General features: G+C 46.5%; 1 protein-coding gene across 2 annotated transcripts in view; it reads left to right on the top strand.

Annotated features, from left to right (window-relative positions):
* Nucleotides 1-10,250, top strand: part of CAPZB (capping protein (actin filament) muscle Z-line, beta) — a 45,014-nt gene that overhangs the window by 21,476 nt on the left and 13,288 nt on the right. The gene's annotated exons all lie outside the window — the stretch shown is intronic.

The raw sequence follows: 10,250 nt of genomic DNA, 5'->3' as shown, positions 1-10,250 counted from the left end.
GAATCTGCTGAACCCTGTTCAGCCTGGGATACCACAGGAATCTTAACACATTGCAAGGAAGTGAAAGGCGAGATGGTGACAGATTTCATCTTTCAGTTTGTCAGTGCAGGTTTCACAGGCGATACGATACGGTGCTGGAGGGGTTTCTCCCAAAGCCTTCATTCTGGTGTCAGCAGCCAGCAGGGACAGAGGCGTCGTGACTCGCAGCGTAGGCAGGCTGGATAAGCACATCTGTCAGCACAGGATGCCTTGATGCCTGTTATGATCTCAAAAATGTGTCAGAAAGAGGAGAAGTGTGGCTTATGTTTTGCTGAGTGGTGTGAAAATTGTGGCATTTTTGGAAAGCATTTGCGAAATTAGGGAAACTTAACCTGACCGCTTGAAGGGTTCCTCATGCTTGAAATTGGGAATGATTTGTACTTTACCTACAACAGAGATTTGGACAGAAACATGCTTTTGTTGTAGTAGCCGGACCCTGCCGTTTCCTTAAGACAATTGGATTTTGTATTTTGACAGCAGAAGCTTAATTTTTACTTGGATTCCAGAGTGGGGGAGCGGAAATGAGGGGGGGGTGGTGGTGGGGTAGTAGTAAGTGCCAGCGTTTCCCACTGCTGCTCGCTGGTCTTGCCAACATACCAGGTTGGGAATGACTGAAACAATTACTGGTACAACAGCTGCTGGAGCCATGTGGGAGTCTGGAGTGTGGGGAAGGTTGTAGTGGGAACAAGGTGGCAATTACAGTGGTGTAATTCCTGTGGCCTGCTAGAGCTGGAAACTAATCCTGCGCACCCACGGTAATGCCAGAAGAGGGTCTGAGCCATGTGGTGGTTGATAAAGGTGTCGTTGGCCTTCTGATTTGACCTGCAGAGACTTGTGTTGTCTCTGTTCACTCTGGTGTTTTCTGTCCAAATAGACAGTTCATAGATGACACCAAGTTAGTCGATACCTCACCTTGCAAATGCTTTTTTAAACCCCTGGGTTTCAGTGCAGTGGCTGTTGCACTATTAGGCTTCCAGCCTGCACTGCAGAGGTGGAGGATGAAAACGATGTTGAGTCTCACTGCTCGGATCTGACACACCAGGTTCTCATACAGCAGCCCCTTAGGAGGCTGCTCTGTCCCACCCTCTGTGGGGTGGAGGATGTTTTTGAACTGCGCCTCTAACCACAGCTGGGCTGGGCTTTATGGCAGGGGGTAACAGGTAATACAGAAATAATCCCATGTGAGCAGTCGTGCCCAGGGAACACCAGGCCCCAGCGTGCTTGACCTTCCTGGGCTGTTCAACATGGCATTCCGGTAGGGAGGGTTTCTGCTGGCTTTGTCAAAGCACTTCGTGGCTGTTTCTTGCTGGGCTCAGCTGCTGGATCTGGTGCTCGCAGCCATCTAGCCGATAGGGACTGCCTGTCCTGGAGAGACCTTGTGTCTCTTAGTGCCACGTCTCTGAGGTGTTGCTCTGCCTGGTGCTTCACTCCCCAGCTTCAGCTGGGTTATCTCCTGTTTGGGACAACATTTCTGAGTTCATCTCGGGTGTCTCCCAACACTTCAAATCAGTCCAGTTTTTTCTTGTGCCTTGGCACACACACCATTCCTTTTTAGATTTCTGTTTTCAGCGGGTGTGGTAAGTATCCACCTACATCTAGGGAGTCGCTGGCATGTATCTGCCATTTCCCAAGGGGTTGGCACCTGCTGGTGTGGGTGTTCGAGGGAAACAGCCTGTTTAGGCATTTGTGAATGCTTTGTGTGAAATAAGCTGTTCAGATTTGCTGCCTGGTGACTAGGCTTAAATTTTAGTTTTGTCCCCAAAACCAGCACCCCGAGTGACTGTAGCATGAACATAGGTTTGGAGAAGCCTTGTGGTGTTTCATGGGGTTGTTTCAAATCATGAAAGCATGAGAAGAAGAACTTTGAATTTTCAGTGCCGAGCTGTTCCCAGTAAGTGCCTGTTTTAATACAAAAGATATTTATGGATCTCTAGAGTTGCCTATCTTTTATTTCTGGAGGCACGTTCATGTCTCTCGTGGATGGAAGAGGAGTTACCCTAGGTTTTAATTCTCTCTCGGCTATATGTGTTAAACAAGCAGCATATTTCTTGGTTATCTGTTTTACCCAAATGCATGTCACTTTCCCAAAAAACAACTGTTTAATTTTGATCTCCTGCTGCCAGGTTTAACTCAGACACTGCCTGAAGCGAAAGCCCTGGTGTGTTTGTGTTCGGTAGGTTATTATTCCCAGATGGAAGACTAATACCTTCCACCATCCAGTTAGAGCCCCAGCTCTCTGCTTCCAATATCGTGAAGATGATTTTCTGAAACACATGGTTGTGATGTATTGCCCTTTGCTTGATGTGTGTGTGCGAGTGATGGAAATCAAAGTCTAACGAGGACCAGGGCATCTGGTTCAATCTATCTGGTTTAGAATCTGCGTTCTGTTGGTTTGGGTTGGAGATAATCAGTGCTTTAATTAAGTAATCTAAAGGTTCTTTGTTGTCTGGAAGAACTTATCTGAAGTGATTAAACAGACCTCCCTGGGGGGGGATGCTGCTGCTCTGAATAATTCTACAAACAAGAGTTTTGGCAACTCTGGACCAGTTTAATAAGCTGGCATACATTTAGAAAGCTATTCCTTACTACTTTGTGTCTTGGGTTAACTTGGATTTATTGGTGTTTCTGATTTTTAATAGCTTTTCAAAGATAAAACACTCATCTTAATCATTCTGCTCCTGAAAATGCTTTTATTGATTAAGGTTTTGAGTTCCCTCACCAGAACAAGCAACAAAGCCTTTTGAACTCCTGCTTCTCTCTGAGTTTTGATGTTGATCCGTTTTGAATTTGTTGTATTAGAGCTCTGGACAAGGAATTTGGTAGGAGCGGAAGGAGGTCTGGGAGAGGATTGACCTCTAAAATGTCTTCATTGTGCATAATCCTTTTATTATTGAATTTTGGATTAGAATCCTGTTCAAACTGGAGTTAGTCACTCAGATTTTTGATGGTGTTAGTGCTGGGGATGGTACCCCTGCCCTGCCAACCAAGGGTTTGCAGTGGTCTTTGCAGCATGGGTGGTACCCGAATGGGATGTCTGACAACTCTCTCTGTTCAGCTCAAGGGTAAAACACTCCAGTAACGTCCTGTGTACTTGGGCCTGCAGGAGTAGGTACATTGGAGCCCTTTGCTGGAGAGATGAGCGGGCTGCTGGTTAGGTGCATGAGTGAAGACCCAGTGACAGACAAGCTCACCCGTTAATTTTTCGAGTGCTCAGGGCTGACTTTATTAATTTAATCTCATTGAACAGTCTCAATTTGCTGAACTTCAGAGATGTCTCATGTTGACTCTCTGCCTTCATGCCATTGGAGTTTGCACCATCATCTAGTACCAAGGATGTTCAAATGCCCTGTGAGATGCTGGATAGCTTTCCCCTCTTTACCTGTTTTTTACCTTTTTTCTTAGTTTATTTTGGATCATGTGCTTGAACCACCTCTAGAAGCCTTCATCCACTTGCCTTGATAAGAAAAAGTGGCAAACCTCTGTTAATGACTTCAACCTTTCAGAGTTCTGCTGCAGTTTGGTCACCTAATTTCTCCTGCCTTCACGTGGCCCTTTCCCTGGTCTGGTATATCCCTTACCCGGTCTGGTAAGGCCCTTTACCTGGTCTGATGGATCATGAGATCCTCAGAGTGGAGTTCATTCCTCTCCAGTTTTGAAAATACTTTGCCCTTCTCACAAGATTTGTGGCAATTGCTGTATTTACCTATTTGCCCAAGTCTGCTTTGCTTTGTGTGTGAAACAGTGCTGATTCCACCAAGTAAATCAAAGGACCAGATGTCAGGCGTAATTAGTGTGTTTGTTTCAGCACAGCTCATGCCCGTAGGTGAGCACGGGGGAGCAGTCGCTGAGCTTCGATGCCTGCAGCTCCAGCTCACGGAGCGATTAGGCAGCTGCGAGCTCTTTATGTAAGTGTTCTGTGTTTCAATGTAAACCTAGTTTGCCTAAACTAAAACCCCATGGAAAGCTTTGAAGTGCCTTTATTGCCATTAGCTCACTGTTCCTCATTAGCGGGTACCAGCCCTTTGTGATGGCTTTCTCCTGGGCACGATGGTTACTGTGGTTTGCACAGCGAGGGCCCTGCAGATTGAATCCAGATGCATTTGTTATGCGTCCCAGCGCTAAGGAAACCTGACTTTCCATCTCGCTGCTGGCCAAGGCTTCGCACAATAGGGTGTGACATCAGGATTATGTCATTGGTGAGGTTCTTGCCTCTGGGCTGGACTGATAAGTACAAGATGAAGTCTCATAAGACAGAGCTAAACTGCCAAGATGCTCCTGCTTTAAATGTTTATGTGCTTTTAAAATTAGGACCGTGATGTTTTCCCAAGAAAATTGTTTAGCTATCAGAGCAAACAGAGCGGCATTGGGGTCCTGTCTTTAACTCGCCCGTGGGCAGCTCAAAAGAGTCAGCACTGAAGTTGTTGGTACGTATTGCACAGATTAGAGCAAACTCAGAAGAGGAGAGGGGAAAATTAAGTCTACTGTCATGCTCTGAAAACGAAATTAGCTGCTTTTCATTTGATCTTTTTTTTCTTTCTTTGGGTGCTTCGTTTTGGAGCAGCTCTGTAAAGACTAAATTCGTATCTGCTGAATCTGAGCTACTCGGTGGAGGAGGAGTTTTTCCCTTGGGTTCCCACGGTTCTCTGTGATTACATAAAACCCGAACACTGCAGAGGGAAAGCTTCCATTAGGAGGTCAGCACTGGTGATGCAGCGCTATCCTCAGACTCCCTCTCCAAAGGGTTTCAGTCCCTCGCAACTTCCCTGTCAGTTTATTATGGTCTGGAATTTTTGAGCTGATTAACAATATGTGGCTGGGCTTGCACTTAGAGAAAGGTTCCTCATGCTCTTGCAAATACATGGTGTGTTAGCCATGGAAAATTGAAGAACAACAGTCTTGTAGCATATCGATAAATGCCTGTTTGAGGAAGGAAGGATGTCATTTGAAATCTGCAGCCTGCACAGACTTTGGCAAACTCAGTACGTGACACAGAAGACTTCTGCTGTCTTCTCCCCTCCCACCCCTGTTTGAATTATAGCTGGCAGAGCCTGCAGGGTGTCAGGCTGCCAGGGGATGGCGTGGGCTCTCTCGGCAGAGCACCGCTCCAGCGGATGGTACGGGTGAGCGGTTTGTAAGCAGTCGGCGCTTCCTGGTAGTTAATGAACCGGTGACGTGTTTGGACGCGTTACAAAGTGACCCATTGTCCTGCTTATTAGGTGGCTCATGGAACTGTTTCCAGGTGACTTCTCAAAAGGGATTTGGTCATTAGTTTCCGTCTGCCAAGAGCAATTGGCTGGTAAGGAAAATGTGAGCAATGCAAGTGTGTTTTAAATAACGAAAGGTATTAGCAGGCACAAAATGGGAGGTTCTGGGAGGTTTTTAGCCTTCGGTATCCCATTGTTTGGATACTATTTGCCTTACTTGCGGAGTCCTTGCACTTCACAGCTCTGCTTCGCAGTTTGAGTCGTCCCGCTGTGGTCCAGATGTGTGCTTTTAAGTACCAGTGGCACTGAAGTTACACGTACCTCACTGCATTGGTATGTTTGCTCGAGGGATTTTTGCACCTGTGTATGCTGGAAGGAATTTCTCTAAAATACCTGTGCAGAGTCCATGTGCATACTTTAGGCTGTGCTCATAAACCGGGGTGAAAACCAGCGGGTCTGTACACATGAACATTTTATCTTCTTCATTTTCAGTATTTAGTAACATTCTGCAAGTGGTTGCACTCCTCCCTCCCTCCTTCTTTGGTCCAAGGAATTGTAAATCACGTGTGCTCACACCATGGGCGAAGTGATAAATCCCGGGTAGTTCCTGGTACTGATCCTTCCTTTTATTACAAGAAGGCTGATGGTGGACACAGCCACGGATTATGTGGTGACAGCTCTGATCTCTTGGTGTTGTCCTGAAGACTCTTTTCCCTTCCCTTGAGCTATGAGGTTGCAGGTGATTCGGATGGACACCACAGCAATGTTTTGTGTTTGCTGAAGGGTGGGTTCCTGAGACTTCCCACTTCCTTCAAGTTTCCGTGGCTGGTTTTGTGCTGGTTTGAAATGGCAGGGTGCAGGCACAGGGGAAGGGCTCGGTGAAAATGATGCTGAGTTGCTTGCTGTTAGTCATCTGTTTCAGTCATAGTCGAAATGTCTGCTTCCTCACCTAGGGAATGGCTTTGGGGTGCTGGTAGACTCTAGCTTCAGTTTGTGACTTCAGCCATTGTCACTCTTGTGAAAACATTTGTAGCCAAATGCTCAGTATTTTCCTTTTATAAACGTCAGGTTTCTTCGAAGTCAGTTGATTAAATAGATGGAGATGTTTCCCTTTCTCTGCTGAACTTCTGTAGCTGGAAGAAAAAGCTATGAAACCTTTGCGGGGTGGGAAAGCAAATCCGGTTTGCTGCTTTAAATGAGCCAGTTTGAAACGCTGCGGCTCTGGAAGGTTTGTGTCACCGGGCTGAGGTGCCAGGCACTGGTACTTCGGCATCAGGGTTTTGCGGCTTGATGCTGCGAGAGCCGTAAGCCAGAGACATTGCGGGGGTGGGTGTTTGGCTCTCGGTTACATCCTGGAAAATGCACAAGTGTTTTTATGGATGAGCGACTTGGTTCTGCAGCGTAACTGAAAGTCATGGCTGGTTTTTATTGCTGAGTGGGTCATTTTCTCGATGTAGGTCCCAGCACTCATTTGCAAGGCTGGCGAGGAGGAGAATGCTATCGGGAAAGTTACGGTGCCTTCTCTGGTCTGTCCTTTAGTGGTAAAGCAAAGAGATTAATCTGTCGTCCTTTCTTGAGGTCTGTGCTGGAAGCTGGGAGATTTCCTTCCCGTCACATCCTTCTTTGTTCTGGCCACAGTCTCCCTGTTTCATGGATACAGCTCGAGCTCCTTAAAGTTTCCGTCCTTGTCTCCACCCGCTTAAACTTCAAACACTTCATAAAGCTTTGGATCACTCTTAGCTTAAGTATTTTCTTTTATTCCTGCATTTGTAAAGTAGGTTGGTCTTAAGGGTGACATTTTTTGTATAAAACAGCTTTTTCCAGGAGTTCTGTGGTTGATGAGTAACAGATATAAAACTTAAGTGTTTGATCATTACATTCAAACTAGAATTGGTTTTGAGTGAAATGTTATTCCCAATTTTGTAAAGATAATGAATGATTACGTTGGGCCTTACACCTTTAGTCCTCCTCCTGGACAGCTTTAGAACGAGCAGTTTTATCCAAGGTGGAGGAACGCTGGCTGTCCTTGGAGAGGACGAGGCTATTGTTTGGACTACATGGCCTTTTAAGATCCCTTCCAACCCAAACCACCTGTGATACCATTTGGCAGTGTTGTGGCTGTTTTTAAAGGGACATGACAAGCACAAGACTATGTTACAAAACCATGAAAACCAAATTTTTGTCTGACGGTAAACATCCTGGAGAGATCCACGTCCTTAAGCAGAAGAGGAGCGATGGCTTTGCGTTGGATTGCTCTCCTTTGAAAAGGGCTTATCCTTTGGGGATGTTTCTGAGGTGCCCCGACACAGTCTGGAGGTTTTTCTCCTACCTCGGACCTCTTGCACCTCTTAAAAGCATCTGCTGATTGCGCTGTGCTGGGCCGTGGATGCTTTGGGAGAGGATTCGAGCCTCTAGAGAACACGATTGCCTTTTACAGCCGCTGTTGGATAACGTGCCCTGAGCGGGGGTATCCGGAACGGGCCCCCAAAGACAAACACATTCCATCCAGGAGCTGTGTAGGGCTTTCAGAGCGTTCCGCTGCCACTGCTGCAGGTACCTGTGAAGGAGCAGTGCTCTGCTTTGCTCATCCACTCCTTTAACAGAGGAGAGAGACATCAGCTCGCACCTTCCAGGAACCTTCTCCAGGCTGGTTACCTCTCCTGCTTGGATTTTACTAAGTGCTGCTTCTCACTCTGTGGTGAAGGGGTTGCTTGGAGGTAGTCCAGCCTCCTTGCAGCAAGTCCAAGGTCATGAATGTAGATTTAAATTCCTACCACTCTGTCTGTCATCCTGTTCTCTATTATGCAGCAGCCAATTAACCTGTAGCACTTCTTTATTTTTCTTGAAGACAAGAGGTTTCAAGGAATGTTTCCCTCTCCAAACGTGAATTCCCTGAGTTTAGAGAGTCGTCAGAAATCCCACTTCAGCACATTTTAGTTGCTGCTCGAGGAAAGGTGAAATCTAATGTAGTGATCAATGATATCTGTTTTCTGCCCCTGAGGGAGGAGAGGATTTTTGAAGTGATTATATATTGCTGAAGCACAGAGGAGGCTTTGGCTAACACATATCCCGGCCTGCCTTGGACTCGTAGCGGCTCAATCGCTGGCGTTGTTGTTTGAGTCTCAAGATACTGGGTCTGGCTATGGCAGAGCAACTTTATTGAAATAGCATGTTGGTATTTAAAACAATATTAATACTATATTTGATTCATTAAGTATACAAAGGCAAGTTAAAGCGTTTCCATGTGTGCGCTGTTAGTTCTGGCGGGAGGTTCTTCACATGGTTTTATGTGGTTTCAGACAACATTTTAGCACATTCTTAAAATACCCACAAAAGCCTTTATGTAAGATCTCATAAAGGTGAACCACATAAAAATGATTTTTTTCCTGTTTCATGTCATTAGGATCAAAGTACAGAAGGTAAGAATAAATTTCCAAAAACCTTGTTTCAGTCCCTCTCTTAATTAACATTTCATGCTTATAGCAAGCTCATAAAGTGGGTAATAGGGGAACTGTCTGTGCACACTGTAACGTTCTCAGTGGCTCCCAGTTCATTTTGAATTCACTTATATGATTTTTTTTTTAAGGAAACTTGGTGTGGAACTGGGCAAAGCTTCTGCTCTCTGGCCTCTGATTCATGCTGCCCTTTTGTCAGAGACAGGATCACAGACAGGAACTGAGGTTTGCTGTGGGACTGAAATTCCCATTAACTGCGTTAACCAAAATCCATTTGTGAATTCCCAGGGGATATAAAAAGGGTGTTTGTTGGTTGGTTAGGTTTAAATTGCCTGCTGGAAGTCTGGCCATAGCGTGCCTGTGGAGCAAAGGGCTTTCCTCTTCCTGCAGTCACTTGCAGAGCTATGTGATTGTCTCGCTCCTGACAGTAAGAGGCAGGAACACGGAACGGTTTCATGTCCGGGACTCTCCCGGTTTAGCTGCTGGGAACTGTCAATCTTAGGAGCTCCTCTTGTCTGTGGATGATGAGCTTTTGCTCTTCTCCAGACAGTGAATTCTCTGGGGTTTTGTGTGCTTTGTGTGTGTGCTGGTGGAACGGCAGTAGGTGCTCAGCAGAGAGCAGAAATGTCTGACTGCGGAAATGACTTGTCATTGATCTCGTGCAGCCAAAGTTGCGTCGCCTCCTTTCCGTGGGTCTGTGCAGTGTGAGCTCATTGCTGAGATCTGAGAGTTGGGCACCGTGTTCAGCCTGGAGCAAAGGAGGCTCAGGGGAGATCTTCTGGTTCTCCACAGCTCCCTGACTGGAGGTTGGAGCGATTGAGGGGGGGGTCAATCTCTTCTCCCCAGGAACAAGCACCGGGATGAGAGAAAACAGCCTCAAGTTGTGCAAGGGGAGGTTGAGGTTGTCCCTGAGGAGCCGTTTCTGTGCCGTTGGGGTTGTCTCGGCGTGTCCCTGGCTGCCCAGGGCAGTGGTGGAGTCCCCATCCCTGGAGGGGTTTCCCAGCTGTGTCAGGTGCTGCTGAGGGACAGGGGGCAGGGGGGACCTGGCGGTGCTGGGGGATGGGGGGACTCGATTTGCTGAAAGGGCTCTTGTAACCCAAACAGTTCTGTGGAAGTGTCATTATTCCCTTTTGCTCGATTCTCCTTGTGGCTGTTTGGTAACTTGAGAATGGAAACAGTTGGTAAGATGCTGTGGGTTATAGCTTTGGCTTTCTGGAAGCCAAACCTGGCTTACGCGTCCGTCTTCCTCCAGCGGTGTGTAGGACTGGGGTTCTGCACATGTCAGTGCTTTCTTGTTTTCTGAGAGTGTACTTCTTGCTACCAGAAACCTGAGCGTTAGGTTAATCTGTCAACTCTTTGTCTACCATATGGAATGATTTGTAAACCTCGGCAACTTCCCTTCGTTTCTAAGAACCTGGTTTCAAGTTCAAATCTATTTGCAGAAAATCCACAAGTTGGCTTCACACAGACTTGAGAGAGCAGCATAAAGCTCCTTACTTGCTCCCTTTTGTGTTAATTAGCAGACTTTGTTGTAAAGAACTTCCAGACTTTC

Source organism: Buceros rhinoceros, unplaced genomic scaffold (genome assembly GCF_000710305.1).
Source record: "Buceros rhinoceros silvestris isolate BGI_N320 unplaced genomic scaffold, ASM71030v1 scaffold35958, whole genome shotgun sequence".
Classification (NCBI taxonomy): Eukaryota; Metazoa; Chordata; class Aves; order Bucerotiformes; family Bucerotidae; genus Buceros; species Buceros rhinoceros.
This window is presented reverse-complemented; position numbering and strand designations above follow the sequence as displayed.